The sequence below is a fragment of the Athene noctua genome, chromosome 3, assembly GCF_965140245.1.
Source record: "Athene noctua chromosome 3, bAthNoc1.hap1.1, whole genome shotgun sequence".
NCBI classification, from domain to species: Eukaryota; Metazoa; Chordata; class Aves; order Strigiformes; family Strigidae; genus Athene; species Athene noctua.
The window spans coordinates 78,155,485-78,173,311 of NC_134039.1; the positions used below are offsets into that span (position 1 = coordinate 78,155,485).

Consider the following 17,827-nt stretch of genomic DNA (forward strand, 5'->3'; position numbering starts at 1 on the left):
TGAAGGGTACGAGCCACACGAGCCTAACTGCCTTGTAATTCTCCTGTGGATCCCCTTTCTTGAAGACAGGTACAGTGCTTGACTTTCTCTGGTCATTAGGGAACTTTCCCAATGATCTTTTGAAGATGATAGAGTGATTTTGCAATAGCAACAGCCAGCTCCCTCAGCACCCTTTGATCCACCCCATCTAGTCCTATGAGCTTCTGCATATCTAACTGGTTTAAGTGCTCACTAAGTCTGCCTTAGTCTCCCTTATAGGTCTTGCTTCACTACCACATACTCTGAAGCTCGGCTCAGGGACCTGAGAGAGTAGAGGACAAACCTCACCCATAAAAGCCATGTCAAAGAGCCACTAAGTACCTCAGCCTTTCTACGTCCTTCACCATCAGTTTTCCCGCCCTATTGATCAGGGGTCAAATTTTTCCCAAATCCTTCCTAGAGATCTTGCTAAAATGTGGCTGAAGTTTGAATATTCCAACGTGTCTGTAAAAGAGCTAGATCTTCACAAATATCAGTTTTTATAGCTATGAGGATGTGACAGCATTTGGTGCTTTTGCTTGTCTCCTTCTGTAGCACCATTACTATTTTTCTCCAGACACAGCTGTATGCAGATCAGTCCCCAAAATTACCTACATAAGGTTGCCATCCAAATATTTATAGTACTTTTGTACTGTAACAATCAGAGACACTTTTCTCCGGTACTGTTTCACAATAAATGGTGAAACTAGTAGCAGTTGGGGGCTTCCTACTTTTCTCTCAAATGACTTTAAGTTACACGTGAAAAGATCAGCTCAGCAGAGAACATGATAAACCGTAGAGGGAAAATCCCCTAAATGGAGTAGCATGACATGAGCATAAGTGTTCTAGGTGAAGACATCAGACAAGCTTGTGGAAGAGGTGACACACCACACAATCACACCTGAACAAAGGCGGATTCACTTGGTATGTGAAGGAAAGATACAAATTTCAGTTAAGGGTTTTAGAGGGAGGCAAATACACATCTCTATTCATTTAGCAAAATTGAATATCATATACTTAGTATGGAGAAATGTGTGAAGTGCTGCTGCACGGAAGAAGGCAAATGCACAGTAAAGATGGGGAAAGAGGGATTTAATCAGTGAAATAATTTTGTTTTCTGATACATACTAATGTAAGCATTCATATGCATTTAAATATACACATATACAGTTCTGTGGAGGGTGGTATTCCTGTCCTTTAGCTGGGTAGTCTGGAAGTTTATTAAGCTCCCAAATGCAATTTTTTCAAAACAAACCAACCGTCTGTGTTTATTTAAGGCCAAATAAGTAACTAAAGCTTTTGACTCAGACCTAGAAGTCATCTTATATTTAAAAACAGGTGGCATATGTCAGATTTAGATGTAGACAATACAAGTGAGGTCAAAACACAATAAACTCACTCAATAAACCAATAAAAGCTGGAAAAATAGCAGTTCTGCTAGTGCTTACTGATCAAAACTATATACACTGTTCCTATTTCACTGTTATTTAACATGTCCTGAGATAGAAGATAGGAGGAAAGGGACATATAATGCCTAAGGAAGTAAGCTGAGCCCAAATGGAGGTGTAGGATAAGAAATGGCCTTCGATGGGAAATCCACTATTGGCTTCACTGGAGCCAAGGATGTCACTTTAAAATGATTATGGTTTCAAATACCTGAGGAATTTTTGTGGAAATTGGCTCTTTTCACATGGCATGAAATCAATAGTTACTTGTCCCAGAACTTCCACTGATGGACTGTTTTCCCTACATGCCATCATTTCCACATCTTTCTCCCTATATACTTCATAGTCAGAGAATCACAGAATCATCTAGGTTGGAAAAGACCTTGAAGATCATCCAGTACAACCATTAACCTAACACTGACAGTTCCCAACTACACCAGATCCCTCAGCGTTACGTCAACCCAACTCTTAAACCCCTCCAGGGATGGGGACTCCACCACCTCCCTGGGCAGCCCATTCCAACGCCCAACAACCCCTTCTGGAAAGAAATGCTTCCTGACTTCTAGTCTAAACTTTCCCTGGTGCAACTTGGAACCATTCCCTCTTGTCCTATCGCTTACTACTTGGTTAAAGAGACTCATCCCCAGCTCTCTGCACCCTCCTTTCAGGGAGCTGTAGAGGGTGATGAGGTCTCCTCTCAGCCTCCTCCAGACTAAACCCCCCCAGTTCCCTCAGCCGCTCCTCATACGACCTGTGCTCCAGACACTGCACCAGCTCTGTTGCCCTTCTCTGGACACGCTTGGTCCAAAAGTGGCACCAACTCTCTCATTTTGGTGTTACCTATGAAAATCACAAATTAATGAGTCATAACATTCCGTTGTAGCAAGGAAAGAAGAGTTATCGAATGAATCAGCCTTTTTCCCAAAAGTCATAATGTCTAACTTGCAGGAAAAAAAAAATAAAAAAAATCTTAATCACTAGCAGTGAAAATTATGATTAAAACCCTTCAGAGATAAAACAGTCTTTTAAAAAGTGTGTGCATATTAGAACTCTCTGTGTAAAGTTAGAGGCAGATATAGAAGCAAGTTGCCTTCCCTTAGATATTAATAGGTAGTATAAAAAGGATAATCATGAACAGAGGCAAATCCAACTACCCTTTGAGAGCTCGCTTACTGTTTCTGTAGAATTTTCATTGTATCTATTTGAATCCAAAATAGATCAGCACAACCCACAAACATTTATATATTTTACAGTGTTAAGTCCACACATGGTATTATTATCCTTGAAAAACAAAGGCAAGGTATATGTGCAGTGATGTAACTTCATTCAGACTAAGGACTGCTCTGCATCAGTAATGCAGTACTTTCATCTGGGCCTGGCCAGTTTGGTATGCAAACTAGATGCATCAGCTCCTCAGAGGAGCCAGTCCAGGTTAGAGCTGAGTAGGCAGAAGCAGCACAAGGAAGCAAGTTCATCTTTTGCCAGTGCTGAATCTGATCTGGAGCAAGTGAATCTCAGTTAAGTGTGTGTGGTCAGCACTAAAATGAGTGCCTGAAGTTAATTTACTGATTAACAACACTTAAGACATCCAATCTTCTCATCAGTTGGCTACTTCGAGTAGATGTACTCTTTGCATGTTAAAGGGAAGGAAAAGCCATTTAGTGCATATAGAATTTGGAGAAGTAATGCTAAGATCATCAGAGAAAAGGAATAGGAGGTCAGTAACACCTTGGCATGAGCTGGCAAAATGGGAAGGAAAGGAAAACTCTTATATCTTAATAATAATTCTGGCATTATGCCCAGATAAAAGTAAAGGAGGAAGAAGGTATGTTAATCATTAGCAATTAACAGAGGCTGTACTGATCAGTACCACAAAGGGAGGTAAAGTTAAAGAGGAGCTAGAATTTGCATAAACATATTTATACCATTTAACACAGAAATTATTTCAAGTTGTAATTTGTACAAATATCTAGCTAAAAGTTACAGTGCTCCTACCACATTTAACTATCCCATTTCAGAGATACAGAGATTGTGGACGGTACTTTGAGTTTAGAAGACATGGCTAAAGTGCATCCAACAGTTCAGCCCATCTGCTCTACAGAATGAGCACTGCCTCTTAATGATAGCTCTCTCCAGAGAGTTAAAACAATACATTCCATAAATATATTTAAACACATGAAAATAAAGGAAAATACAGAACACTATAGTGCAGCCAGTGGCACAACTTCTGTCCTCTCCTATTCACCATCTCTGAACGCAAGTGAGCGCACTGCACCAGAGGTCAAATGGGGGGGGGGGGGGGGGACGACGACACGGACACGCCAAAATCACGTTGAATCAATATACTGAATAGAATTCATCCAATAGAGAAAAAAAAAAAAAAAACAACAAACAAACAAACAAAAAAACCCCCAGTTTTTAAAGGATGAAATAAAAGAGTATGAATCTGTTTTCTGGAAAAATATTGTACAACACCTATGAAATAATAATTTCAGCTGTGATGTAATTTATGTCTATATCACAGCATAAGCCAGAAGCGCATAATGCTTTATACTACACACTTGTATGTGCACCTGCATGTGCCAACGGTGCATTAGCGTACTAGGCAGCTCACTGGTGCAGATTATATGAAATACCTATTAAGGAATGGAAATAAATTCATACACAGTCTGCACTAAATAGCTGTATGCTCTAAAACAAGAACACAGGAGAGTAAGGCTTCCTCTCTCACAAGTACTAATTCTGTATCAAGACTACTCTTATCTATGTACCAACCAGTTTGGCTACGCACTGCACAGCAAACGTTCTTCTAGATCATAGTGAATCTCCAGTCTCACCTGACTTACTAGTCACCAAAACAACCAGGTACCAAAGCATGGTGTATTGGTCTTCTATTCAAACAGATATAACTCCTCTTTCTCTACACAGAATTTTCTATTCCATCACTTTGTACATGCAGGTTGAGAAATCATCAAGATAGTGAGTTACCCTGTTCCAAAGATCCTGCAAAAAACACCTACTTAAGAAAAACAAAAAAACCTGAAAATAGTATAAAAACTCCTGAGGAAGAAGAAACACCATGGGTGGAATTATTTGCAGTATTTCAGAATTCCTGAATGTCTGGTGTTTGGGATACCATGCACTCTGATACAATACCATTAATGTTACTGTACTGTGTTATTAAACAAATTACTTTGAACAGCCACTGAATACCTTTTAGTCTCATTATCATCAGTCCAATGGAAACAGGATTAGTTCACGCATTTTATCCCAGTGAATAGACAGTGCATAGACACCTGTCTGAGTTATCCTAGCAATCTCACACCCAGATTTGCTTGCTTAAACGAAACAAGAAGGTCTGCCAACTGCCTAGAGCACAGCAATGCTGATATGCTCACAATGTGGACTCCCACTGTACAGAGTAGTCACAAGGTTATGTTTATTTGCAGTCAGTGCTACTAATACACAAATAATGATTTACATCTTAAACTGAAGAATGGGACATAAAAGCCCTTAATCTCAAAACCTGTATCCTGAACCACCTGCCACAACAGCAGTATGTAGTTTTGTCTTGTTGCTCTCCATTTTTTTTCTCTAATTTGAGTTTATACACCTGCAGCAGTTAAATACAACTAATAGTGGTACAGATATCATCACAAAGAGATCAATTTTTATTTGCTTGTATGGTGAAACAGTCATATCTGGGACTATTATAATTCAAAAGCAAAAGTAGTTCAATTAGGAAGAACCTGGGGAAACATTTGAACCATCACTAGCATCAAATTATGATAAATCACATCAGAAAAAAGTAACTGTTCAGTTTATTTAATTGGGTTTGCATCAGTGAGTGAGATTCTCAGGATTTTTCTCTTAGGATTGTTATTGGTGAAATGCGAGTGATTAAAATTTTCATTCCCCTAGCAGTTACCTATTTCATGTCCAGAACACAGTAGATACTTAAAATGAAAACTCCATAGCCTAAACAAAAGAAAGTATCACTAGCAAAGCACATATTTAGATTATATGTTCAGGCCCTGCCTGTATTACAGAGCACAGACTTTCACTTTGGACACAATTTTTTTTTCCTTCTGAATTAGTTAATCCATGGTGGGGAGAGGGGAGTGGGTGTTAAGGTTCATTAGGAATATCAAAAATAGTTCACTTGTATTACGTGGACCTTACTTGAAATAGGATTCTTACTCTAAGTATCATATATAACTAAAGATTGTCCAAGGCCACCATTTCCAAGGGTAAGAGATTAAAGTTAAGCACCTGAGTCCTTCCTTAGGAGCTCACGTGGAGAATGATAAACAGGGATGCAGAGCACACAGATCCAGTGGGTATGGCCTGTCGCTTTCCATGTATTGAGTGATGCATTGTAGACCATGTTAAATACACTTGAACTAGGTTTTCTGGCATGAGCTACCAACTGGCTCTGTGGTAGAATTAAAGACAAAAAAAAGAAAAGGTTTATCTTTGGTTTTTCTTATAATGAGTTCTGGACACTGCTCATTTAATGTAAAATAGACAACAATATCCCAGAAAGTATATCTATTCAGGACTAAGAAAGTTTACCCTTCTCTTCAGGTATGTGCTTAGAGGTTTTATACTTTTGACACTAGAAATAGCTCCTAGCTCGTAAAGGAACATATGAAAACAGAGCTACATCCCAAATGCCTTTATTTTCATTTCAGTCCAAAAACTATCTTAGAATGAGTGGGAGGGAACCTCTGGAGGTCACCTGGTCCAACCCTTCTCTCAAAACAAGGCCAACATAGATTAGGTTGCTCCGAGCAGCTTTCAGCTGAATTGACTATTTCCAAGGATAGAGATTTCAGTTTCTCAGGGCAACCTTATATCTAACCAGAATTTCTTTTGTTGCAACTTGCCTCAATTACCTCTCATCCTTTCACTACGCATCTCAGGGATGAGTAAGGCTCTATTTTCTCTGTCTCCTCCAATTAGAAACTTGAAGACAGCGATAGGATGCACCCTGAGCATTCTCTTCATAAGGCCGAGTGAAGAAACCTCTTCCTCTCAGCCTCTGCTCATAGGTCAGGTGCTCCAGTCTCCTCACAGCCTAGACAACCCTCCGCTGGACTTGCTCCAGTTTGTCAATTTCTCTTTTATGCCGAGGAATCCAACCTTGGCCACAGCACTCCAGATGCAATATAACAAATGCTGAGTGGAAAGGAATAATTAGTTCCCTCAATCTCTTGATTATAGAGGCCAATACACTGTTGATCATCTGAAATGCAGGACTTTTTGCACATATCCTGCCTGAATTTTGTGAGATTCATGTCAGCCCATTCCTCCAGCCTGACTAGGTCTCCTTAAATGCCAGCCCTGCCATAAGCACATTGATTTCATCTGCCAGTTTGGTGTCACGCGCAAACCTGATGAGGGTCTATTCCTTCTACTCCTCCAGATCACTGATAAACATATTAAACAGGGTGAGTCCCAGGACAGACCCCAGAAGAACTTCACTTGAGCTGATAGTCAAAACTGCTAACTCACAGATACCTTCACTAAGTCCTAGTGATTTAATGTAGACATGCCTTCATTCTGGGATGCAAAATCTTGCTTTCCACTGTTATACATAGTGCTATATCATATATCCCAATGTCTGAACTGATTGAATTACACATCAAAATTAATCTGATGAAGAGAAAGATATAGTTTGTTTCTTTCTTAATGATATATTTTTTTTCTGAATTTCTCTGCTATAATGGTAAGTGTGTACTTCTGAGCTTAAAAGACAGTTAATATTTTTCAAGTAGATCTTTTCCTAGGGGGTTTATAAGGACACCTGAAAGGCAAGGACATCTGTTTTATAAGGATTTATGGTTAACACTATTCAGCATAAAAGACAATGACAAGGAGTAGGAATAGTCATAAACTGAACATGCCGATACACAAATTCTAATGAGCAGTAGGCAATGGAGAGATTAAGGCAAGCCCTGAACTCTTAGGTCACTGATGGATGGGCAATTGAAGGAACCACTCAAACATAATCTTTAAGAGGTTCAACCAGAACTTTTGTAATTTATAATAATGAAGACAAGATTATCATGAGTGTGATGAGAAAAAAAAACAAACAAAAACCAAACAGTATGGATTATTTGAGGTGGACTGTGGCAACATGCAAAATATTATGGGATGTTAAAAGAAAGGATCAAGTCTGAAGGGGAACAAAAAGGAGGGGGAATAAAAATGTGGCCAGCTGCATGGAAACAGGGTCTCAGTCAGTACGTTTATCTGACCAAACCTTGTACCTCATCACCACAGTCTGAGATATCATCTTACTACACTGTATTTATGACTATTTTTCTTTGTGAGTGCACTATTTTGTGTGTGAAACAATAGCTAACATCATGATGAGCTGTCAAGTAAAACAGAATGTCTCAAGGTTGGATACTGGATTGTCTATAGATCTGGACCAGCTATGAGAGACTTGTTTAGGTGCATATGTGTGAGGGTGTTTGTGTGACATGCTAGAAATATTTAAACCTCGTTACCTGGCAAGTAAGAACAGGATCAAGCCCTGTTTATATAAGCTCTGGTTATATGTATGCAGCACGTATAAAATAACTATCTTCTGTATGTGTTCATCTGTTGACTATGTCTGTACTAAGGGAGTAATTGAGTGTGCATGTGTGTGTACTGATGAGACATGCTTGACCTCACTACTGGGTGCACTTCAAACGGGGAACCACAGCAGTTTTAGCTCTAGTGAACTGGGAGGAAAACTCCCTTGAGTCCTGAAGTCCACTTCTGTTAACAGTTTTTGCTCTCGGTAAGTAAAGATTCAGATTATCAGAGTCCTTAGCATTTTTCCACTAAGCATTTAGATTCTATATGTAGGATTTAACTAAATTAGGATGCCTACATTTAAGTACCTACAGACAGACTCTACATGTGAGCTAAATGTTCAGACTCCCATTGTAGTTGGAGAAGAGCCAGTCCATAAAACATAAAGGGGGGAGTCAGGTGAACAACAGATGGGATTCAGTTGCATAAAGATGTTATATGATACTTAGACTTCAGCTGCCAATGCAGAGAGTCAGAGTTCTTTTATAAGTTATATAATTTCTTTTATAAATTCTCAGTCATGTCTGCCAGCCCTACTGCAAGACATATTAAATGGCATTACATACCTACCCGTGGGCACATGACTCAAGGAGCAGTCTATACCTTAGAAAGTTAACCAGCTTGGTGTAAACTTCCACAAACTAAATGGGAAGCCAGCCAGTCAGCTTGCTTAAAATAGATGATGTCCCTATGGCTTCAGCTGATTCTCAGTCTAAGTCTCTTCTTGAAAGGTAAAGTTACAAGCCTTTCTTATAAGTGCTCTCTTCCCTTACAATACAAGCCCCTGCCTGATCCATCTAGTGAAAATAACACCTGCAGTTAAGATCAAGAACACATTCTAAGCTTCACAGAATAGTCTTTGTAACGGCTTAAACCATGGAGGAAAAAGACTATGTGAACTGTTTCAAATACTACTTCTGAAAAATTATCAAGCTTCTCATGGGCCAGTTGGCAGAAGCTTATTTTTACAGATTTGTCTCAGCGTATGCAGAATCACAGAACAATAGTCTGGGTGAGATTGAAAGAGAACTCTGAACCATCTGCCCAACTCGCCTGCTCAAGCAGGACCACCTAGTACCGGTTGCCCAGGACCATGTCCAGATGGCTTTTGGACACCTCCAAAGATGGAGACTCCACTATGTTCCAGTTGTTCAGTGGAATACCATTAAAAAACTTGTTGTTTCACAATAATATAGCACCAAAGTCACAAGCATGCCTATGATCTAATTCAGCTACAGTGGTTCCCAAAAGCAATAACAGCAAAAAGATACAGTCATTTCACAGATTAGACTGTAGAACAGCAGCAAACACACTATGAATAATAATATCCAGCTCATTTCTCTTACCAAACTGTTACATAAATAAAAGTATCTACCTAAAAGCATAATTAAGTCATAAAGAGTTTTAAATTACTATTATAAACAAATCCTGCTTAAAATAGAACTCATTTGGGCTTAACTAGTTTTTCTGTTGCATCCATTGATTTTAGCCTCTCAGATCAGCTCTCACCAGCAGAAACAGAATTTCCACTTTAACAGACCACAGTCATATAGCACAGAGATACTTAGAGTTGTAGCAGATTTAGTGAAGTTTTTGAAGAGTTCCTAAAGTCTTTTGGACTAATTTACACAAAGAAGTTCTGAGGATATGAAGACAGATGAATCTGCAATTTCCGCTACAACAAGCAAATATTCCCTCCCACACAGACCCTCTCCCCCCTTTCATCTCATCCCTCCTCCTCCCCTGCCCTGGAGTATCTACAAGTCATCATTCCATCTATCTATAATTCCCTTAACACCCGTACTGCATTTACAAAAATGCAAGTAAAAATAACCAGCTGTAACTCAGAAGCCACAGAAAGAAGAGAATTAAAGACTAGCAGAGCAGTCCCCGCCCAGGTTCTGGTGGGAGAGGTGGGATATGACCTTACTGAGTTCTCACCTTTGCCTGTTACCACAGTGTCCTTGACAGTCATGATTGTAGAGAAGGCTAAAACATTTTAGCACAATATTAGTGGATTTGTGCAAAGATTTAGAGAAAATATGCATCTACAGGGTCTATGCTAAATAAAATTGTTCTCTCCTTCACATTCCCCTGTTGACCTAGAACAGTGATTTTTAAATCTAAGATTCATCTTTGTAAAATATGATCTAGATGGGGTTTAGGCCTTCCAGTAGGATACTTTCTCAGTTTGCCTGAAGCAAAAACCTAATGGAAGAAGGCCCCTATAAATTTATATGTTTTCCTTTGTGTTAAGGAGGTAACTCCCAGTTTCATTTACATACAAAGATTTCATAGAGAAATTCTAGGACAGCCATGCTTGCTATTAATTATGCACCCCAGACATAAAAATTTACAAAATAAAATAAGAATAAAGAAATCTATAACATAGCCAAGATTCCACATTCGTGAAAGATATCTCTTTCCAGAAACAACTCCAGAGCAGCAAATCAAAACTCTTAAGATGCCAAGTTTTAACATGTCAGGTTTGAGCTTACAGCTATTTCTGTATCTTCTTAGCATTCCATGATCTTGACTCAGTGCTTCCCTAAGGATGAGCTACATTTTTAAAATTTTATTTTATTTTTCCAAATCCTCTCCTAACGAATTCCCTCCCTAAATCCTCAGCAGAAGTTCCTGACTCACTCACTTGCCTTTGGTAAAGCTATGGATGTGCTGAATTACTCTGCTGATAGAAATGTTTTCTCTGCTACCATGGGGATCACAAAAATACAAGAAGACTAACACCTTGCTTTATTTGTTGAATTATTGCCCTAAACTGCCTAGGACATCAACTGAAGATTTATCTATTCTAATTCTCAAATTTCCTATAGGCACCAAGGAAAAGCATAGGAAGCTTGAGTAAAGAATAAGAAGGAAAATAAAAAGAAAACTCATTTGTACACAAAACCCCAATGACTAAAAATAAGTAATTTTGACCAAAACACTGTAGGCACAAGCATAAAATTTCCCTTACAGGGCCAACAGGCTTGTAGATAACATAAAACAAGAGTTTCAAAGGCCAGTTCAATTCCAAACTACTACTCTTGTCACTCAGTTCTATTGATTTCTATTTAAGAACTCTAATCCTATATTTACATTCAAGAATATTTCCTTACAACTAATTGTCAATTAGTTGTAAGTAGTCTAAGTCTTGGTGCTTTAAGAAAATTTGATCAAAACCGAATTTGTGGTACAAACTTACAATTTAATCGATGCAATAAACAAAATACTTCTTCAACAAACAAAATACTTCTTCACCAGATGTTTTCAAGATCCTAGAAATTTCTAGAATTACTAAATATCTTCAGCAATGAGGGTCACAATACTTCCCAAAAGATCAAATATCTTACTTGATAGTATTTTTAAGACCATATTTCCTAAGTACATGAAACTTCAGCAATGCCAAACAGTAGCTTTTAGCAATATGGCTTAGTCCTAGCACCCTTCTATGTATGCTTACAGAGAGTATTACACAACAGTTAAGACTGCAGTAATTGATTTGAAGTAGTTATTTTTCTTCAGTTTTTATTCCCACCCTTGTTTGTCCTGATAATTGTTCTCTTTCTCTTTCCCCTTTCTCAAGTAAAAATTTGAAAGACAAGTATTTCACTGTTCATGAACACCTCCGAGAAACATCTCTCTCTTCATAGTGTCATGTTACATTTTAACTCTTTGTGTATAGTTAGTATTCATGATGCTCTACAACCCCTCACAGAACTGATGATCCCACTGTTAGAGAACAGAGACAGAAAAAAGTAATTCACAAAAGAAATAGAAATTTTAGCATAACCTTAATTTAGTATGCATTTAGAAAATGCTAAGAAAGTAATCTAGCTGATAATATCTCCCATTGAGTCAAGCAAAAAAGCCATACAAGCTGTTTAATTATTATTTGTTATGTACTATTAACCTATTTATAAAACAATGAATTATGAGAGATTATGTTATATAAGACTACAATGCCTTTTATATGCTGCTGTGAAGATAAAAAGTATTTGTGTACCGTATCTGATTCTAGCGTGTGATTTTTATGTACCCATACAGACTTTTAAAATTTTTTAACTAATAAGAAAATCCTAATAATACACTAATTTTTACCTCTTTGCTAGAAGTATCTTTCTACCCTAATTTAAATAAAGTTTGGATCAAATGTAATATCACTTAGGAATTCCACTAAGGAAATTTAAAATGAAAGGTGAATTAGTTGCTACTAGTAACCCTTCAGGTGTTGAGATTGGGTTTTTTGTTTTAAATTATGAACAGTACATTTACAATTCAATATGGAAAAGGTGCTCAACATGAAAAAAAATATAACTAATAAAAGAATTGCTTACCTTAAACTTCAGATTTTCCTGCAATCTTGATTTTTTTTGGTCTTCATATCTAGTGGCTCCAGGTAGCAGTAGAATGAGAATTGCCCGTGTCCCTGTGAATGTCCAGAGCAAAGAGGTTAGTCTGTGATATATTGGTCTCTCTAATCTCTTCATATCCTCCCTGGCACAACTGAGTATTTTGCCTAGCTCTTAATACTGAACACAGATTGCAAAATCAGTGATTCCAACTCAGTGTAACAGGAGAGTAATTTGATTCCACATACTGTTTTATAACATAACCATCTTATATAAGGTTTAGCCTATTCAAGATATATTTTACAAGGAAACCATTATTTTCAGGGCAGGAATATACCAGCGTTATCCTTTTGATTGTGTCCTTGACTCTTTTATTATGTAATGTTTCAAAGCATCCATTTTAATTCAGAAAAGTATCAGTAATATACTTAATGTGGTTACAGGCAGCATGTGAACAAAAAAGATTTAGAACATCGCTGGCCCTGATCCAAAAACCTTTTGACACATGTCCTACTCCCACAAAAACCCAACTCTGGGCAGCTGTTGGCGCACACTTAACGTTTCCTGTCTGAGTTGTTCTCTGATGCTAGTTTATAACTGATAACGACCATTCCTCCAGAAAGGTAAGAGAATGAGTTGGGGAGGAGGGCGGGGGTGGGATTTCTCAATTAGCAACATATTTGTGTGGACTGTTTTTATCAGTGTCATATATAGAAAAAAGCTTTAAAAACTCCACAACTAGTAAAATATGTTTGTTTTCTTCACAGTAATTTCCCAAAATTATTTGCCAACTTCTACAGACTCTTAAATTCATTGAAGGGAGAAATCTTTTTAATATTCATGATCTAATATTTTTTTACCCACGTTGGGTTTTTTTCCCCCTCCATTCTAGTTAGTAGAATTGAAAAGAATAAACCCAAACCATAGGTGGAATGAGCTGACCTGGCATGATTGCTTCGGATAGACCAAAGCAGATTACATCACATGAGGATTATAGATTAAGATTACTGTGCTGATTGTGCAAATGCCTACGAGGAGTTCAGATTTATTTTTTTTTTCTTTTCTGTAACTTTAACATTTGGGTGGGTTTATTCAGTGTGTTTTCACATGTATAGTTTGGTCTGTGCATTTGATATGTTACATTTCAAGTTAAATTAAATTTAGTGTGACAATTGGGGTTTTTTTATTTCTACCAACTGCCCTCATACACATCCGTAGTAGGTGTTAAACGTTCTAGATGGGTCATAAGAAGCTCCTATAAACAGAAAAACAGTGCAGGAATGACCTTCCTGAAGCTGAGATTTAAATGTGGTGTTTTCTGTTTCCACTATGACTCAAAACTGCCTGTATGCCCACTACCTAATCCTTTAGGGACAGATACTCTATTGCTGAAATACTTTTGAAGTCAGACCCTGCTTTAGATTATGCTCATATATATGTAGACCTATAGAAAACAAAAACTTGCACTACACACATGCAAGAAAATTAACCCTTATTATATAGAAAGCATTTAAATATTGTGAAAAGTCCTATTAAAATTTACAGTATTTTCCATGATCACATAACCACATGGTTGAGGCTTCTCTTAGACTACTACAATGTAAAGATACTTTTGTTTAACTCTGATAGTGACATTTCAATGTACTCCACAGCCACATGAGAAATAAATAATGCTGAAATTTATGTACATTAGGCAAGGGAGATGTCCTTGCTCTCCCAAGCAACAGCTTTTCCAAATCATTCACACTGCATTCATTAACAATGTCTTGTTTTAACACATTTCAGCAGCTGACTAATAGAATCATAGAATGGTTTCGGTTAGAAGGGACCTTCAAAGATCACCTAGTTCCAACCCCCTGCCATGGGCAGGGACACCTTCCACTAGCCCAGGTTGCTCAAAGCCCCGTCCAACCTGGCCTTGAACACTGCCAGGGAGGGGGCAGCCACAGCTTCTCTGGGCAACCTGTGCCACTGTCTCACCACCCTCATACTGAAGAATTTCTTCCTTATACCTAATCTAAATCTACCCTCTTTCAGTTTAAAATTTTTACTTCTCATACTATCACTATTCTCCCTGATAAAGAGTCCTCCCCACTTTTCCTGTAGCCCCCATTAAGTACTTAGAAGACCTTTATAATGTCTCCCCAGAGCCTTCTTTTTTCTAGGCTGAACTCCAACTCTCTCAGCCTGTCCTCATAAGGAAGGTGCTCCAGCACTCTGATCATCTTCATGTCCCTCCCCTGGATCCACTCAAGCATTTCCATGTCCTTCCTATGTGGGCCCTCAGAGCTGAACACAGCACTGCAGGTGGCTTCTCATGAGAACAGAGTAGAGGGGGAGAATCACCTCCCTTGCCCTGCTGGCCACACTGTTCTTGATGTGCCCCAGGATGTAGTTGGCTTTCTGAGCTGCAAGTGCACATTGCTGGCTCATATTCAGTTTTCCATCCACTTCTCCTCAGGACTGGTCTCAATTCACTCATCACCCAGCCTGTATTTGTGCTTTGGATTTCTCTGACCCATGTGCAGGACCTTGCACTTGGCCTTGTTGAATTCCATGAGGTTTGCACAGGCCCACCTCTCAAGCCTGTCCAGGTCCTGCTGGATGGCACATCCCTTCCATCCGGCATGTTGACCACACCACACAGCTTGGTGTCATCGGCAAACTTGCTGAGGCTGCATTCAATCCCACTGTCCACATCACCAACAAAGATCACACTACAACAAAGTAGCACTGGTCCCAACGCTGACCCCTGAGGAATGCCACTCATCAGTGCTCTACCCTTGGACCTCGAACTGTTGACTGCAGCTCTCAGAGTGCAAACATCCAGCCAATTCATTATTCGCTGATTCTATCCATCAAATCCATGTCTCTCCAATTTAGAGACAAGAATGTCATGTGAGACAGTGTCTAATGTTTTGCATAAATCCAGGTAGATGACATTAGTTGCTCTTTTCTTATCCATCAATACTGTAACCCTGTTGTAAAAAGCCACCAAATGTGTCAGATGTGTTCTTCTTAATGAAGTCATGTTGCTGTCACCAGTCACCTCCTTATTTTCCATGTGCCTTAGCATAGTTTCCAGAAAGATCTGCTCCATGATCTTGCCAGGCAGAGAGGTGAAACTGCCTGGCTTGTAGTTACCTGTAGTCTTCCCTTTTGCCCTTTTAAAAATGGGCGCTATGTTTCCCTGTTTCCAGTCAGTGTGAACTTCACCAGACTGCCACAACTTCTCAAGTATGATGGATAGCGGCTTCACCACTTCATTCAATATTTCCCTTAGGACCCTCAGATGCATATTATCAGGTCCCATGGACTTGTGCACCTTCAGGTTCCTTAGATGGTCTTGAACCTGATATTCTCTTACAATGGGCAGTTCTTCACTCTCCCAGTCCCTGATGCCTTCTGCAACTTGGGCAGTGTGGCTGGAGCACCTGCCAGTGAATACTGAGGCAAAAAAGTCATTGAGTACCTCAGCCTTCTCCATGTCCCAGGTAAACAGATCTCCTGTTTCCTTCCAGAGAGGGCCTATATTCTCCCTAATCCTCTTATCACTGATGTACCTATAGAAACTTTTCTTGTTGCCATTGACATCCCTGGACAGATTTAGTTCTGTCAGGGCTTTGGCTTTCCTAACTTGACACTTGGCTGCTTGAACAATTTCTCTGCATTCCTCCCAGACTACCTGTCCTTGCTTTCACCCTCTCCAGGCTTCCTTTTTGTGTTTGAGTTTGTCCAGGAGCTACTTGTTCATCCATGCACGCCTCCTGGTGTTTTTCCTTGTCTTCCTCTTTGTTGGGATGCATCGCTCCTGAGCTTGGAGGGGGTAATCCTTGAGTATTAACCAGCTTTCTTGGGTCCCTCTTCCCTCCAGAGCTTTATTCCATGTTACTCTGCCAAGCAAATCCCTGAAGAGGCTAAAGTCTGCTCTCCTGAAATCCAGGGTAACAAGCTTGCTGTGCACCCTCCTCACTGCCCTAAGGATCTGAAGCTTCATCAGCCAAGGCTTCAGACTCCCCACCAGCCCCTCCTTGTTGGTGAGAACAAGGTTCAGCATTGCACCTCTCCTCATTGGCTCGTCTATCACTTGGAGAAATAAGTTACCATCAGTGCATTCCAGGAACCTCATGGTTTGTTTATGTTTTTGTCCCTCCAACAGATACTGGGGTGGTTGACACCCCCCATAACGACCAGGGCTTGTGAACAAGAGGTTGTTCCTATCTGTCTATAGAGGGACTCATCTGCTTGGGTGGCCTGTAGTAGACCCCCAGTATAATGTCACCTGTTCCTGCCCTCCCTTTAATTCTGATCCATAAGCTTTCAGTTGGCTCCCCATCCATCCTCAGGCAGAGCTCCATGCACTCCAGCTGGTCATTGACAATAGAGGGCAACCCTCCCTCCTTGTTCCCTCTGCCTGTCCTTCCTAAAAAGTCTGTTTCCTTCCATTACAGCATTCCAATCATAGGAGTCATCCCACCACATCTCTGTGATGCCAGTAAGATCATAGTCCTGCAGACATATACATGTCACTAACTCCTCTGGTTTATTCCCTGTGTTATGTGTGTTTGCACAGAGACATTTAAGTTGGGCCCTTGTTGAAGTTGACTGACTGACTGGAGTGTCTGGAATTCCTTTGTACTGCTCTTCAGGTGCTCTCCTGCTGACCTGTGATCCTTCTCCAGGCATCTACTGCTGGCACTGGCACTGGCATCCAGCTGGTAGGAGTGGGAAAATTGAAGTTCCCCTCCTCTGGCAACTTTGGTTTAAAGCCTTCTTCACCAGTATGGCAAGCCTATGACCAAAGATGCTCTTCAAAAGATGCTACTTCAAAGCAAGTTTCTGATAGTCCATCATTATATAAGACAGATAATCGATTAACTGTCTCCATTGACTGAAGCTATCAACTTTGGATTGAAAAGCTGAAAATTTAGGTGACGCATTTTTGCCTCAACAGTCTCCTGGTCAGTTTCTTAAGTTTATGTTGAAACTAGTGACTTCAAATGGGTTTTCAGGATCTGCTGATTTCCTGTCTCTGGAGTTTGTTAAATGGTTTTCATGCATTTTCCTGGACTCAAGTCTGGAGCAATACTACAGTTGGTACAAGGAAATGGCTGCCACCTTGGCACATTGGGATTTGTTGTGACTGGCTATCAAGTCTGACACACTTTGCAGACTCAAAGCAATTTTCTTCAGATCTGTATCTTCACTGCAGTGGCTGTAACAGACCACTAAGACAAGTAGGGGGAAAAAAAAAACCCAAACAAAAAAAACCAACTATGAAATCAAGAAGAGAAAAAGTAAGTTGCTGTCTTCAGATCAGAACTTTTGTTTAAAAATTTCACTTCTCTTTCTGTTGTATATGCACAGTAGAAATGTGCCATTCAAAAATCATGTTAAGTTTGCAAATACAACATATCTTTT

General features: G+C 39.5%; 1 protein-coding gene across 1 annotated transcript in view; it reads right to left on the minus strand.

Annotated features, from left to right (window-relative positions):
• The window catches only part of PCLO (piccolo presynaptic cytomatrix protein), a 393,494-nt gene extending 380,735 nt beyond the window's left edge, over positions 1–12,759 (minus strand). The window contains exons 1-2 of the mRNA XM_074903436.1: positions 12,744–12,759; positions 12,392–12,483 (exon numbers count right to left, since the gene is read on the minus strand). The gene's annotated coding sequence lies outside the window, so the exon portion shown is untranslated. The remainder of the gene's footprint in view (positions 1–12,391; positions 12,484–12,743) is intronic.
• Positions 12,760–17,827: the final 5,068 nt, after the last annotated feature.